Source organism: Peromyscus californicus, unplaced genomic scaffold (genome assembly GCF_007827085.1).
Source record: "Peromyscus californicus insignis strain IS unplaced genomic scaffold, ASM782708v3 Scaffold_21__1_contigs__length_65335640, whole genome shotgun sequence".
Classification (NCBI taxonomy): Eukaryota; Metazoa; Chordata; class Mammalia; order Rodentia; family Cricetidae; genus Peromyscus; species Peromyscus californicus.
In genome coordinates this window covers 52,995,002-53,012,314 of record NW_026294514.1, presented here as the reverse complement: position 1 = coordinate 53,012,314, position 17,313 = coordinate 52,995,002, and positions in this window count along the sequence as shown.

Below are 17,313 nucleotides of genomic sequence, written 5' to 3'. Positions count from 1 at the left end.
GGCATGGACAATATTGTCAACTCAGGTGATGGGTTCTTTTCTTTTTTCTTTTTAATTAGTTCTTTGAAAATTTTATACAATGAATTTGATCATACATTCTCTCCAAACTTCTCAAAGATCCCTAGTCACCAAACACTGTGTCTTCTTTTTTTTTTTTTTTTTTATCTTTCCAGTTCAATTTGTACTTCCTGTGTATTCATGGATTTGTGGTCTCCCACTGACATGTGTATTCATGGATTTGTGGTCTCCCACTGATAATGTGTATTCATGGATTTGTGGCCTCCCACTGACATGTGTATTCATGGAGTAATAGTGAAAGTAAGATACACAGAAGTAAGAAAAGGAAAAAGCACAGAGGCAAAAGGTAGATGGGATAATTTACATTAAGAAAAGCTGGCTAGAAATAAGCCAAGCTAAGGTTGGGCATTCATGAGTAATAATGAGACTCCATGTGTATTTATTTGGGAGCTGGGTGGTGGGCCCCCAAAGAGTAAAGAGTAATAAAACAACCAACTCAATGGCTGTGTGGCTGGTGGCTGGTGGCTGGTGGCTGGTGGCTGGTGGCTGGTGGTTGGCCCCTAGCATCCTCCTCTCTTTGTTCTCTTGCTTCATTATCCTCTCAGATTTCTCTTCCCATTTATTCTCTCTGCCTGCCAACCCAGCCTATCCTTTCTTCTGCCTTGCTATTGGCCATTCAGCTCTTTATTAGACCATCAGGTGTTTTAGACAGGCAAAGTAACACAGCTTCACAGAGTTAAACAAATGTAGCATAAAAGAATGCAGCACATCTTTGCATCATTAAACAAATGTTCTACAGTATAAGTAAATGTAATACATCTTAAAATAACATTCCACAACACCTTTCTATTCTGTTAATTTTTTTTCAAGCTTCCATGGCTGCTTACTAATGTCCTGTCATTTTCTTTTCTGTCCTCACTTGTATGAACTTTTCATTTATTCATTTGAAATGGATTGTAAAATTGGTTTACAATATTGCTATATTTAAATCCTTGGACAATAATATTTGTCACTGTCCTTTCCTTTCTTGATATAACTTTTAAGGTTCTCTGTATACTACCAAAGGAGATAGGTAAACATTAACCTAACTACAAGTTGTTTGATCTACAATGGTGACTTGCATATAAGACACGCTAATGCAAAGTAATACAAAGACTGTGGTACTAAATAATCAATATTTATTGGAATTAAGGCCCACTCCATGATAACTCCACACCTATTGACAACACTACCCATATGGCCAACACCTTAAGACTAGAAAGGCCAGGGTCCTAGAGGAAAACCAAATGCTACTGTTCTACTAAAAGAATGCAGCAAAATAAAATGACTCCTAATGACATTCTGCAAAATCCTTAAATCAAGTGTTTCACTCAGCCATCATCATAGAAGCTACCTCTTCTTATAGAAGATAGGAACAACAGAAACTCAAAGCTGGACAATATACAGACAGTGAGAGACCTTGGAACACTCAGTACGAGATAGGATGTCTCCATCAGCTCTCTCCCCTCAGAACTCAGGGAACGCTGAAGAAGAGGAAGCAGAAAAATTGTAAGAGCCTAAGGGGATGGAGGATACCAAAGAAACAAGGTCCTCTAAATCCATCAGGACCAACACACATATGAACTCAGAGATTTTGGCAGCATACACAGGACCTACATAGGTATAGGCATGATGGGCTTCCAGCACTGAGGGAGGGAAGTAGAAATAAACTCACCCCTAACCCAATTATATCCAATTGATAAACACACATTAATGAATAATTATTTTTTTTCAACAGAGTCTCTCACAAGGTATTCAAAGCACCTTAAGGTCAGGCCCCATACCCACAGTAGGTGGCCAAGACAAAACTAACTCAAGTGCACTTTGGAGGTTCTTAGTTTCAAATGCTTTTTCAAGGCATCTCCCCCTCCCTCCCTCCCTCCCTATCTTTCTTCTGTCCTTCTTTCCTTCCTTCATTCCTTCATCTCTTCTTCCCTCCCTTACTCTTTCCTTTTCTTTCTTTTATTCACCCTTTTTCTTTCCAGATCCTTTACATACACATTATGGTTTCTGTTTTTTTTCTTTTGAGACAGGGTTTCTCTGTGTAGTTTTGTGCCTTTCCTGGAACTAGCTTTGTATATCAGGCTGGTCTTGAACTCACAGAGATCCACCTGTCTCTGCCTCCCAAATGCTGGGATTAAAGGCGTGTACCACCACTGCCCAGCGGTTTCTGTATTTTTATGGGATTTCTGTGCATGAAAATGTATCCATCTCTGTGTCTACCTATGCTTCTTGAACATTTTCTCTGGAAGTTTTTCTTTGGTTTCTTTATTATTTCCTACTTTGGTTTGTTTGTTTTATCTTATTTAATTTCATTTTATTATTATTTTTTAAGATGCTTGTTTGTACTCTAATAGGAGAGAAAATGAAAGTATGTGGATTTTTGGTAGGTGGGAAGTGAGGAATAGTTGGGGGAAGGGAATTTTTAATCAGAATATATTATATTTTTAAAAATCTATTTCAACTAAAAGGTAAGATAAATAAATAAAATACTCCTTGGGAAGCATGGCTCTTTGAGGTGCTCATGCTTCTGTTGCTGTCTTTGGGACCTCACAGACCTTATGTGCCTAGATGCTCATGTCTCTGCTGAAGCTCTGAGTCACTGCTGCAAGACAGTCCTTTCCCTGCTATGGGATGTCTTTCTGTATGCTGTGAATATGTGTTGCTCTGATGGGTTGATAAATAAAGCTGCACTGGCCTATGGCAGGGCAGGATGGAGCCAGGCAGGAAAATCCAAGGGAGATAGGGAAAAGAGAAAAGGAGAGGCAGGAGAAACGCCATCCTGCTGTCCAGGGAACAGCATGTAATGGCACACAGGTAAAGCCACCAAACACATGGTGACATACAGATTAATAGAAATGGGCCGATTTTAGTTATAAGAGCTAGCTAGCAAGAAGCTTGAGCCATAGGCCAGGGCCATATAGTTGATAATTAATATAAGTCTCTGTGTGTTTATTTGGGTCTGAGTGGCTGTGGGACCGGGCGGGACCCAGGAACATGTCCCTTCCAGGGACAGGACTTCCAGCTACATGTCCCTTTCTTCTTTTTGCAGACACTGAAACTTTGATGTGACTGTTAATAGTGAAAGCAATGAATAAATGGATATGTACTTGTTATGTTCACATAGTGACAGTGCCAAGTGAGGGACTTGACCCTTGACTGTCAGAAATGGATACACATCTTAGCACTCTCACTAGCACTGAATACTAAGGCTATACATCCTGAAGATTACCACTCTGCTTCTTGCCTTTACTGTATACAATCAATGATGAAACAGCAGAAAACTCAGAAGTGACTTCTGCTTTGTAATAAAGAAACACTGATTTTTAAGTATTTTGTTTCATTTTTGCTTTTAAAGGAATATAAAGAGGATTCCCAGACTTGAGCTGGAAATGTAAAAGTCAACAGCTATTTAAGGTCAGAGGAAGAACTGACAGTACGTTCAATGTATTTACCCTTTTGTTTCAGTTCTGGTCTAGGTAGGATAAAAATTCAGAGTAGATCATCCATGTGGAGGTGCAGTGACATTTAACATCGTTCCCAAAGGGAAAGTTCTCAGTAACTGCTTCTCATGGAGATGCCAAGGAAAGAATGAAACTGCTGTGAAAGTCATTGAAGAATCAGTTGAACACATCTGTGGATGTACAGGGAAAATACCACCCAGATTACCTCAGCAGCAGAGAGTGTTGACCTCTGAACTGCAGCCTCTGGAGGCAACCCATGTTTCTTTTACCTAATTTGAGATTGAGACTTGTACCTCAAAATAGCCAGAGCTTTTATGTACTTTGCATCTTGAATGTAGTAGTGGAAGTGGATTTGAAATTATCTATGCCTGCCTCACTCTTGGAAATTGCGGAATAAAGCCTTTGTGACCATACATATGAAAGCCTTCCCAAGGATCAGAGTTGAAATCCATTAGCTAGAACCCCAGACTTGATCCCAACAATACGTCAGCTAATAAACAGTGATCAGTTGCCTGTATTGGGTAACTGTTATAACTATGAAAATATTTGTGTTGAAAACACTAATTCATCTAGATTTGCTGTAGTTTACTTTGAAAATATCTGCTCGAGAAGCCTATCACCTGTGTATAACTCTCACTTTTTGACTGAGGCTCTTTTCTGCTCAGTGAAATTCAAAATGTTAATCATCTGACAAAGTTCTCCTGTGAAAGAAGCAGCTAGGATTTCCTGTGCAGATGATGATGCGCACTCAGCTTCCTTCCTCGCCTAGTGAGCAATATCAAAATAATTTTCCAACAAAGCTAACCCAAATGATGATATCTGCATGAGTCCAAATTATACTGAGAAATACTGACTACTGAATTTATTGGTGAGGTAATTATTATTCATCATACTTTAAATTACTTTTTCTTAACCTTGAAACTGTCAGAGACTGTTAAAGAATAAGATAAGACAATATTTCTTTAAAGTAGCTAAGTTGGTAAGAGTTAAATAATAAATCCTCCATCAACCCTCAAGGAAAGATAAGTCTATTATCTGTTAGCACATCTGGAGGAGACAACTTAATTACCCCTCCACTACTCCTGTCGTTTCCAAGCTCAACACACTTGAAATGTTGGGATGTTTTCAAACAACACAACGAAGTTTCCTGTCAGTTTCATGATATTGATATTGACAGCTAACTAGACCTCAGTAACTGTCAATCACAACAAAGCATACATTGCATCCTTTCAGGAGCTCCTTGAGCATTTCTTATAGGTATTCTTCCTAGCTGACCTGCTCAGAGAAAATGACTCCTTAACTCACATCGCCAGTAATGTGATCTATCTACCAAGCTGTTTTGTTGTTTGTTTGCTTCATTTTTAAAAAAAAGATTTATTTATTTATTATGTATACAGCATGTATGACTGTAGGCCATGAAGAGGGCACCAGATCTCATTACAGGTGGTTGTGAGCCACTATGTGGGTGCTGGGAATTGAACTCAGGACCACTGGAAGAGCAGTCAGTGCTCTTAACCTCTGAGCCATCTCTCTAGCCCCTGTTTGTTTCATTTTTAGCTTCTTTCCTTCAAATTATGTGCTCTGGTGGCAATAGTTCATTATTTTATACTGGTAAATAGTATTCCAATTCAGGATGACACCTCATCTCTTTTATCCTTTCCCTTAAAGATGGAAAGTGTTTTAAAAATATTTTTTTTTTACTGGTATGACTTTGCTTTTGCAGTTATTTGCTCTTATGAAAAATTCCACAATAAATACATTTATATGCTTTATAGTCTAGTATGGTCTTTTTAGCATGGAGATTTATCTGGAGTCAGCATGTAATATATATGTTCAAAAGATGTTTTCAAATGATTTTCTGAGGTATCTCTCATTTCCAAAAGTAATTTTTGAGGGTTTGAATTGAACAATAGCCTCAATAGAAGGTTCTTTCAGTCTGTTTTATTTTTATATTTTGAGGCCTCATGTTCAATTTGATAGAATGGAAGACTCAAGAATTACATTTAGATGTTCATGCCTATTACTTTATCCCGAACTTTGTGTGCAGTTACGTGTTTTGCCTGCATCTTTACACATCTGGATTGGAACACTAGAAATGAAATATTTTTGTTAAGTAACCTACCACTTGATTTAAATAAACATGATTTGTTGGGAATATATATTTCGAGCTTATGTATTTCAAAGTTTCTTTAACCGAATGAGTAATGGTATTAATAGCTCACACTTCATTGTGAAGATGTGTCTTTTCTCCTGTAGCTGTCCATAGAATTTTTGGGGTTGGAGTTACTGATAGATTCACAACACGCCCCCAGGGTTGGACATGATCAAGCAAGCCCGGTGGACCTAGACACTTCTGTCTAGCCAGTTCCAGGTCAAAATAGCCATTTCTGGGTTAAAACGTCTTGCGTGACCAGAATCCTGTGGCTTTGCATGGTTGCGTAAGAGCGGGCAACGCAACCATGTGATCTTCGCGCATGTGTGGAGTAGCCACATGAACCTGTGTATACATGCGCCACCCAGCCCTTATAAGCCGGTGCCATATTCCCAGCTTCCTTCTTAATACACGTGTCCTATCAACAGGCCTGAATACAACTGTTTCTCTCTCTTATCTTAATAAAACTCTTGTTAGTGGATTCTGTCATGTTTTGTGACACTTCCTCGCAGGGTAAGAGCGCCACCAAATAACTAACAGTTACTGGCAGAATGCTTTGAATCAAGCTGCAGAAACAAGTGTGCTAAATGTAATGTGAAGAATATATATATATATTTCTGACCACATAGGATGCTAACTAACTCATGATTAACATCAACAAAAGCAAAATCTGGTCAAAACCAGTGCCATCTCCTTTGAAGAAGCAATTCTTAGAATTCATAGGTGCTTTATGAACACCGTGAGCACATCTGTTTCCTGGCACGAGCTCCTCTCTCAGAGCCGCAGCACTCTGCTGGTGACATTGCCGAAAGATCATTTGCCTTGGGAATGGGCTCCTTTCTTTTTCCACAACGCCATCTGTATTTAGAATTTCCTTCTTTTCCATCTATTTCCCATACTGAATGTCACATTCCTCCTTGTCTTTGTTCTCATCCTGTGCAGTTGCTGCTTCTGCAGGTATATCCTGTCTTGCATAGTTTTTCCTTTAACTGTTTGTAATGCAGAGAGGTTTGAGTCTGGCTTTAGTGGTGGTTTTCTAAAGTTGTATATAGTAGACAAGTAGATTGATCATTCTTTTTTTTTTTTTGGTTTTTCGAGACAGGGTTTCTCTGTGTAGCTTTGCGCCTTTCCTGGAACTCACTTGGTAGTCCAGGCTGGCCTCGAACTCACAGAGATCCGCCTGGCTCTGCCTCCCAAGTGCTGGGATTAAAGGCGTGCGCCACCACCGCCCGGCGATTGATCATTCTTAACCCCAACACCATCCTCCATGCTGACATTTATAAACCAGTTGGAGCCAGGCGGTGGTGGCGCACGCCTTTAATCCCAGCACTGGGAGGCAGAGCCAGGCGGATCTCTGTGAGTTCGAGGCCAGCCTGGGCTACCAAGTGAGTTCCAGGAGAGGCGCAAAGCTACACAGAGAAACCCTGTCTCGAAAAACCAAATAAATAAATAATTAAATAAATAAATAAATAAATAAATATAAACCAGTTGGAGAGCAAACTTTGCTGCTCACAATGCACCTTGTGCTCATATTTTTATTGTTTTTACTGTTGCATGATGTCTTTGACTATGGTATTTTTCATTCATCTTGTTAATTCAGCTTGACAATTTCAACAGAACAAATGACTAGAGTTCTGACTCCAATTGCACATAATTTTAGATGCACTTATGCAAAAGAGACGCAAACCTGGAAGACATCAAGCTCACTGAAATAGACGTAGCTCAGAAAGTCAAGGGCAGAATGAATGTGATCAGAAGGTGATGGCCATAGGCATAGCATGGAGAGAAATGTGGAGATAGGTGAATTCAGGGACACAAAGCTTCACTGTGATAGAAGAACCACTGAACAGCACGGTCATTCATTGTAGTATGGAATAGTGTACTGTATTTTGTAAGTCAAAAGGTTAGATTTCAAATATTCTCTTCATAAAATAAGCATGTATATAAGATTCTAGAGGTGTAAATATGTTTTATTTAGTAGTTTCATAATACTTGCATTTATAAATAAATATATCATGCTATTTACTATAAACACATATGAAGCTTCATTTGTTGATGCAACATTATAATAATTCTTATTATAAATAATAACTATTGAGTGATTGATATCTTTACCTGCTAAAATGTAGTGTTCATTTTACTATGCTTATCAAAATACAAGTCGAATGTGTTAAATATATACAAGTAAATAATTTATTACTTGATTAAATCAATATATCAATAGTTTCTTTTCGGACGATTGTTAAATGATATCCCATTCTTAAATTTTGAGAAAAAAAAACTCCTGTTTATTTTATATCCTCATTATACATGTATTTTAATTAGTACACCTTTATTTGCAATAAGGAGTTTCATATTTCATTATGAAATTCTCACTGTAATACACCATATTCCAGTTGAGAAAGTACTGATTGGGAATAGCTCAGTGGTACGATGTTTGAGTACAGCATATGAGGTTTTCTTTTTTGATATTCTCTAGAAGACCTTGCTAAAAATATTGACACTTTCAAATATTTGAACACTTCCTGTGTATTATAATCTGAAGTCTTACAAACTTGCACTACATGGGAGTGTGGTAATAGTAAATTAGTTATCTTTGTCTCCAATTTGCTGAGCTGCTCATGTTCATCATTCCATCCTAGCTAGCTTTATTTTAGTGTGATACAATAGTGACAACTTTTAAATGCTCTCACTATCATGTAAATATATGCAATTTCATTACAATCCTTGATGCCTTGCTGTCAAATCATATTTCAATTTTTAACAATCTTTTTTGTTCATCATTAGAATAGAGCTTGTGAGAAACCTAATGTAATAAACATTGGTAAAGTGCCTATGAACATGCATCTGTCTCTGTGAGCATGGGAGGATACGTGTGATTTTATTTATCTATAAACACATATTCTTTGGAAGAACACACAACTGTTCATCCAAATGTCAACACTGGAGAGATTCTTTGAAAAAGTAGATCATGAATGATGGTTATCTTCTGCTTAGAGCTCATTCTATAATACCTTGGATATATCATTCAGACGAACCAGAAATATATAACCTTCACCTGAAGATACGTGGTTTTCTTTTAAGCTTCATGAGTATGGTAACAACATTAACTGCTAATCCACATATTTTATTTTACCTTTAGTGTTTATGATGAATTTTTCAGGCCTAAGAATCATTTTAACTTGGTAATAATTGTTATCATTGTTGAGACACCTCTTGCTGGGGAGGAACTGAACTCATTAATGCATATTAAAATGTAGGAAAAGATTCTGATGATGGTTTTTGGCAACATTTTTGTTCATCCAGTGACTAGTATATATTTTTTAGTGTGTAAGTATACTAAAAACTGAGTTATGGTGCTCAAATGCATGCTAGAGTTAGCAGAGAATGCCTTATGTTTTAAAGTAAAAAGATATTGCTAGAAATCCATTGGCTAGCTTGTCAGACTATGAAAACAATGCCACAGGGGCTTTATACTAAAGAATAATCATATAAAGTAGAACTGGTAAAACGGGACTAGTAAATTACAGTACAAGTTCCCATAGAATGTCATGCTGTTAGTGTGAATAAAATGGTTCTCTCATTTACATGTTTTTATTATTTCTTCAAAGAGTTACCTTCAAAATAAAGTGCTTGATACTGCTTCATAATTAAAATTAAATGTGAATTCTGAAAGATAAGAATAATTAGAATATGTTAATCTATGTTTTATGTATTATTAGATATAACATTAAGCATCACTAAAATTAAATCTAATGAGAAACTAAATTGTAAATGAATCAGTCCATCATATGCATAATATGATATATATATATATATATATATATATATCACTCACATTAAGGTTATTAGGTTATTATATCTTTCAGGAGTATCCAGTGGACAAAAAATTTTTTTTAAAAAGGTTATAGAATGAGCTCTAAGGAGAAAATAAACATTATTCATGATCTATTTTTTCAAAGAATCTCTCCAATGTTAGCATTTGGATGAACAGTTGTAGCTCTTCCTAAGCATATGTATTTACAGAAAAAGAAAATCATACACACACACACACACACACACACACACACACACACACATATACATACACAGTCATACAGATATATAAATTAGTGTACTAGTATACATTTTAGTATCTCTATGATTTGAGAGTGGAGTTGTAAGAAAAATGGGTTAAAATAATTCAAGTCCAAAATATCTTTTGGTAACAGACCTTTGTTCAATACAAGTATTGAAAATATCATCCAGAATTAGTCTTTGTACCAATATGTACAGAGTGTTGTGGTCAAATAGTATGAACAAATACCTTTTCAAAGAGTGATCAGAAATGACATCTAAAGGGAAGAAACTGGATCATGAAGATCAAATTCAATGAAAGGAAAAAGAATAAGACTGTTATATGATGTTTTGTTTGTGTTCTGATAAATAAAGCTTGTCTGGAGATCAGAGGGCAGAGCTAGCCACTAGTTAACCATAGAGGCCAGGCCGTTGTGGCACACACCTTCAATTCTAGCACTTGGGAGGAGGAAACAGGAAGATCAAGAGTTTAAGGCCACCCCGGGCTACATGAGATTGAACCAGTCTTTTGAGAAACAGCCAGGTGGTGGTGGCTCACACCTTTGATCTCAGCACTTGGGATCTCATGCCTTTGATCCCAGTACTTAGGATCTCATGTCTTTGATATCAGCACTTGGGAGGCTCACACCTTTAATCCCAGCACAATCTGGGAGGTGGAGACAGGAATATAAGGCAAGTATAGACAGGATTAACCCCATTTGGGCTGAGATTTAGTAAAGATAAGAAGTCTCTAGTGGCTGGCTGCTCTGCTTCTCTGATCTTTCAGTTTTCACCCTCCATATCTGACTCTGAATTTTTATTGTTAAGACTAATTAGGATCGTGCTTAATAAGATTGCATGCCAGACAAAAGAAACCAATACAATAAGGAAAAAAATCAAAATTAAAGAATATATAATGAAGATTTTATGGAATATAGCTTCTATCTTTATCACTACTTAGATTCATGTAGAGAAAAGCCAATGAAATCACAAGTAGTCTTATATCACATGGTGAATTTCTGTCTATTAAAGCCTTAGTAGAATGATATTATTCTAATGAATCATTCAACAAAGGAATTATTTCACTTGCATTTCACAAAGCTAATTGTGGTCTGAAAGGTAATTAATATGGGAAAGAGAGCAGAAAATGGCTAGTGGGACATTAGCTGTCTGATAGCAGATTCTGTTGATTTTCTGGGTGTTGGATAGACTCTGAGCATAATTTCAGTAAGGACCATTATAGAGATGTGAAATACATAAATTATAGATTGATGTTGACTGGCATTCTTCTTTCTTTTGTCACACCTAGAAATTAAAAGTTACCATGTGATTGATAAAGTTGAAGTCTAATCTTAAAATGTTGGCCATAGTCTGAAATAGAATAACTGATAACTCAGTATCTTCTCATACTCACTTAAGAGAAATAATGGGAAAGAGTAGGATGTGACAAGGTATGAGGGACAAGAAGAAATGGAGGTAGTGTGAGTGATCTGAGAGTCAAGGAATGGCTGCTGAGCAGCCAGAAACTCTCCATACCAGAGACCCCTCCTTCTCTACGTCCTCCAGGGGAGATCTGTGGGACAGATGCACTAAGGAAGTATGAGTAACTGTGGCCTCTCCCATTGGGAGCACAGAACGATTGCAGTAATTGGTGAGGATATATCACAGATAAAAACCAAGAGAGTTGTCACTCCACCGGAGGTCTATCCTGCCTGCCTCTGGGGTTGGCTGTCATGACTCCTCTAAAAATGATATACACTAACTGAGGCCACTATCACCCAAAGTAACCAATAGCAATATTTGTTATTATGGAAACAACAGAAAATATTTAACAGTAATGACAAGTAAAGAATAAAGAGTGGGTACTACATTCCCTTTTCAAAAATAGATTATATAAATCTTATTGCCGTATTTGTCAATATATATTAAGTTAACATGAATGAAAGGAAATCCCTGTATAATGTAATTTCTTGTTTTAAAAATTTACTTAAATAAAACCTGTAAGCTAACATTGAACATAATCTTTTCTCTATTTGTTTAAGTAATTTCTGGTTTCCCATGTAATTTACTAGGTCACTTGAGTTGAAATTTTTAGGTTTTCTAAAAAGTGTGGTAGGTTTTAAATTATATATATATTTGTTTCTTATCTTTTGGGAGATCTATAGGGTTTTTTGATGCTTACAAATGATTTTCAATTTACATGTGAATAATCTAAATATGAACATGCTTTCTTTGTAAAGTTTTAAAAACAATCAAAATTGTTATTCTGTATCAAAGAGATTTTCAAAATGCTGGATGAATATTTATCCATTTTCATCATTATTTTTTGAACACATCAAAGCATCAAATGACATGTGAAAAACACTAAGCTGAATTCATCATTACCGTCTTTCCACTTTATGAATAAATTAGCAAGAGAATTATTCAAATTAAGTTTTATGAATTAATATCAGAGGACTAATCTGTTCCCAACAATAGGTTGGAAGATTGCCAAATATATGACAAAACCTGTTTTAAACAATTGGACTCATCTTCTGTGGACATTTTAGGTACAACTTGTGGCTATATGGACAGTATAGCTTTTATCAAGGAGAAATCTAAATACAAGGGCAATCTGTGATCTGGTTAATCATCCCCTTGGCTTTCACAAGTCTCTGGTGGAATACTGCAGGGCAATCTGAAACCCAGATGATCATGCCTTTAGGTGCACTCTTTGAGAAAATATGTTCATGAAGTAGGTCTAAGCCCTTATGGCCTTAAAGTTCTAGACAAGCATATAAGGCCTGACTCTACCATTAACCCTGCACTGGCCTTTAACTACAACAAGCCAAAGTTCTTCTCTTACCTTAGTAAACGAAACACATAGAGGCAGCAACAACTTCTGCATTAATTCACAAAACAACTTACAGGATAAACTCTGTGTTTATAACTCATTCTGTAAATATATTTCATTTGAGATCTGATGAAAAACTTCTGGAGATATTGTTCTGTGTTTCATAATGAATTATGGTTTAATTGCAAATATTTAAAAAATCTAAATGTAACAAATTAATGTGAATGAGTTACATGCTACTTTCAGGTGAAAAATTAAGAAGGTTAAATGTGTTAAAATGTAGATAAAACAAAAAGTTGAACTGAAAGCAGCACATGAGACTTCACCTGTGAGCCTCACATCTATAAATAATGGAATATTTGAAGACGTGCTTATCAATGCAATCTTATTCATCAAAAAAATCCCATATGAAAATGGGATTGAATGAAATGTAATGAAAAAAAGAAATAAAAATCTAAGGGACATGACTGCTCCTAAATATGGTGGAGGAGAAGGTTTATTGTAGATATGATGGAGAGCATAGTCAGAGGCAGAGACATCTGGGAGAGTCCAGAGTGAACATGACCCTGAGCCTGGTCATATGAAGAGGGCCAGGAGGGGAGAGGGGAGAGTCAGGAGACCAGGAGACTAAGAGGCCAGAAGGATAAAGGGTAGAGAAAAAGGTCAGGAAACCAAAAGGCTGGATTTTATAGGGAAAGGCAGCCTGGGGTAGGGCTGCCCAGCCCTTGGCCTAGAGAAGTTTAGAGTAGGAGGCAGGATATGCCAGCCATAGGCTGTAACAGGTAGGGACTGAGGAATGCTTGGAGAATTGGAATCTAGCACTGCTTTGATATGTTAAATAGGCACATTGGTTAGACAATTGTCTCGGGTTTCAGATCTAACACAATGTTTTAAAGTATTTTTGTAAAGGATATGTGTACTTCATTATCTAAAGGCACATATAATAAAGATGGTTTCCAAACTCGTTTTTAAGCAGTGATAAACAGTATTTTTGAAGTTTTTGATTGATCACAAGTACTGACAAATAAAACGTAGAACACACGCTAAAATTATAGATTCCTCTGAAAACTTACTGCTCAAAAACCTCATTCATTTGTTTATAGAAAGAACAATGCACTAGAAACATGCTGTAGAGTAGCCAACTTTCAAACCAAGCTCTAAAAGATTCTAACAGCACTAGGAATCTGCACTGTAAGATCAATGCAATCCATCAACATCTCAAAATTTATTCTATGTATTCTCTATTCAAATTTCAACCTCAGATTTAAAATTTTATGCTTTTTGTATTGGTTTCTAATGTCACTAATACAAAAGGGATTAAACATTCTCCAGTATAATGACTTTCAGACTGTGTATGTATATATGTATACTATCTCTCTCTCTCTCTCTCTCTATATATATATATATATATATATACTAGAGGTCTTGATTGACTTCGTTTTTTTGTCAGTTAAAGAATTAAAAGGCAGAAAAAACTTGAGCTCAGCAGGTAACAGCAGAGGGATCTAGAACACAGCAAATAGCAGCAGACAAAATCAGCAGTTGAAGAAAGGCTTTTATTTGGGGTGAGAAAACGTACATAAAGCTGGCACTGTAACAAAAGGACCCTCCACAAAGCAGATGGGGGACTCTGGAAGCTGAACAACCCCCATTTCAGAGACGTTTATCTAGGTGAACAAGTTTATGGATACTTACCTCTGAGCTTACATTTAATTTTCTAAGCATTATATTAAAACTAACTCATTTTGATAACTGGGCCGATGACATGCATCAATATTCTCAGCACACAGAGGCAGAACAGGAGAAACACTAGCAGAAAGCTTGCCCCAGCTGCTTACACATTCTAAGCCCACCTGAGCTTCAGAGCGAGTCTCCACCCCATGCCTCCCTCATGTTCATATATGTGTGTTTTTGTACACGCATGTGTTTGTGACGGAGTGTGAGCACATGTGTACACAAGAGTATGCAAAGACCAGAGGTTGGTATTCCATATCTTCTTCCATTCTTGGTCACCCCGTTATATTTTCATTGTATGATTTTATGTGCAAGGAGATGGGAAACAGTTTGTTCTCCTGTAGAAATAACCATTTCATGTAAATAGATCCTTCTAGTTTGATGATCGTTCATATGTTAACTAAAATTTTTCAAAGATATGTTGTTGTATACTAGAAAAATACACTCTGATAAATGTTTCTCATAAGGTAGTCATATCACTATCTGACAGAGCAACATTGAGAATATTTATAAACTTGTCCATGCTGTGCTGTCTCTTCTCATCCAGGCTGTTTATCTACACTTAAGTCTTACAGATTCAACTAAATTAGCTGTTAAACAAGTCTTGGTACACCTCCTGTCACTGTTTACACCAATACTAGGAATATGCCATCATGTGCATCTTTTTATATGGGTGCTGAGGATTTAAACTCATGTCCCTGGCTAACACTTTACCCCATGCAACATCCCCCCAGCATAAGTCAAGCAACTTTTTGTATCATTTTCATTTTTTTTTCTTTTAAAGAAGACAATTCTTTTAGTTGTTGCTTGTTAGTTTTCTGGCTAGCGTTAGGCAGTGGATTTCACTGACTCCTCTTATTCATATTAGCCACTGTGTGAAGGCAATGCAGACTCCATCTTAGGGTAGGGCCACCATCTTAGACCACCTACTACACTCAGTTCCAGGAAGGACCTCAGGAATGTTCCATGACAACTCGAACAGATACAGAGTAGTATGCTCCTGCAGACATTCTGTCTGTGGTTTATGGCCCTTGAAGATATCCAGATAATCCTGCTGAGCAAGTTGTAGTTCCTCACCCAAAGTACAATCCAATAGTTTCAAATGTGTTTTCTCACTGAAAGGTCTAGACCAAAAGTTTCAGAAAATCACCTTGCCCCATATCCCATCTACCCAATCCCAAGTTGCCAAAGCATGTAGTTCCTAGCTTTCAGTTTTTCCCTATAAAAACTCTCTCCTGGGCCAACCACTGCCACTACATTTTCCTCCATCTGCCTGGCAGTGGCCCAGGTTGAACCTGACAATAAAAGGACCCTTATGTGCTTGCATCAAAAACCAGCTCCTTGCTGGTCTCTGGGGGGGTTTCACAAAATGGGTACAACATTGTATTTTCAATTGTCTATGAAGGTAATCTTTATCCAATGATTAGTGAAATCATATTATGTCAATACAAAAAGCAGAAGGTGATTGTGTAACTGGAATGTATTAACAAGTTGAAAACAGATATACAACATCTGGGGAGAAAATTACATACGTAAAATCATGCAACGTTTAAAAAAAATATTTCCATAGTAGCTTTTAACATAGAACCTTCTTGGTAGAAAATGTGATTCATTACTGTATCTGTCCTTTAAAATGTTAAAAATAAGTCAATATGTCTGGAAGTAGAGATTGGAGTAACCTAAACTGTCATGGCAATTCTTTAACAACAATGGTCTAGTTTGGGACCTTAAGTTTAAAAAAAGTGAAAAGTAGTAACTTTGACTGAATACTTTTGAAATGAAGCTTAGGGGAAAAGAAAAAGAAAGAATAGGTTTTATCAATTTTGATGCAAAAATAAAAATATGAATGAAGTCAAAATATAGGATTTGGATTGAACAAAACAAAAATATTTTGGTTGCAAAAGATATGCTTGGGTAAATTCAAGACAATCCAAGTAAAGAATATTATTCAAATAAAATATATTCAAAGAAAACTGAAAATTTGCCACAATTGAATGTGTTATCCAAATGTTATATTTCATTGAACAGAAAGAACAATCTTTGTCATAGAAAAACATCAGTGACCTCTGCATCCACATGGCAGCTCACAACCATTGTTAACTGTAAGTCAAGGAAATCCAACTCCTTTTTCCTCCTCTGCTCTCTGTAGGCACCAGATGTATACTTGGTGCACATACATGCAGGCAAAACACTCATATTCATAATAAAATAAATATTAAAAAATAGAAATGCTAACTTTCACTACTTAAAACATAAGCCACATGATTTTGTTTGCAGGCTGTTTTGTTATTGTTTTCATGAAACTTTAGTCAATAAACCAATCAAGGACAAGATTAAAATATATTTAGAAAGAAAATATTGAATAACGCTATAGACTCACTACTGTGGATAGGATGCATACACAAACACATACATCACATATCCAGGTTCTATTTTGAAGACAGAATACTATGATAGTTGATTTGAGGGAACCAGGATGTGTGCAGGGTATAATTCCTTTAAAGACTTGTAAAATTCTACCATTTCAAAACACTATCTTATTTACTTAGAAAATTTGGAAACATTTTGTGGGAAGAATGTTTATCATCAGAGAATAAAGCTTTTGTGAAGTTACAACATAGGTTATGATCTAAGATTCTCTAATGAGTTAGATTGTCAGTGTTGCTAGCTTGAAAAGACAACAACCATAATAAGGAGGTAACATGGAAGACAGTAAACAGGAAGTGGGGTAGGGCCATCAAGTCTCAAGTCCCATCTCCAGGGACCCTCTTCTTTCCTGAGAGCTTCACCTCCTAAAAGGCTTCACAACCATCACAAACAGTATCACATTTTAGACTCTGCATGTTCAAACACACGAGGCTTTGAGAAACATTTTATATTCAAATCTCCTTCTGTCCCTAGTTCCTGGAGACTTATGGATTTCTCTTGATACAAAATGCTTTCAATTCAAATTCAAAAGGTCCTAAATTCTTTAACAGTTCCAACTTTGTTTGGAAGTCAAATTTACTCCTGTGACT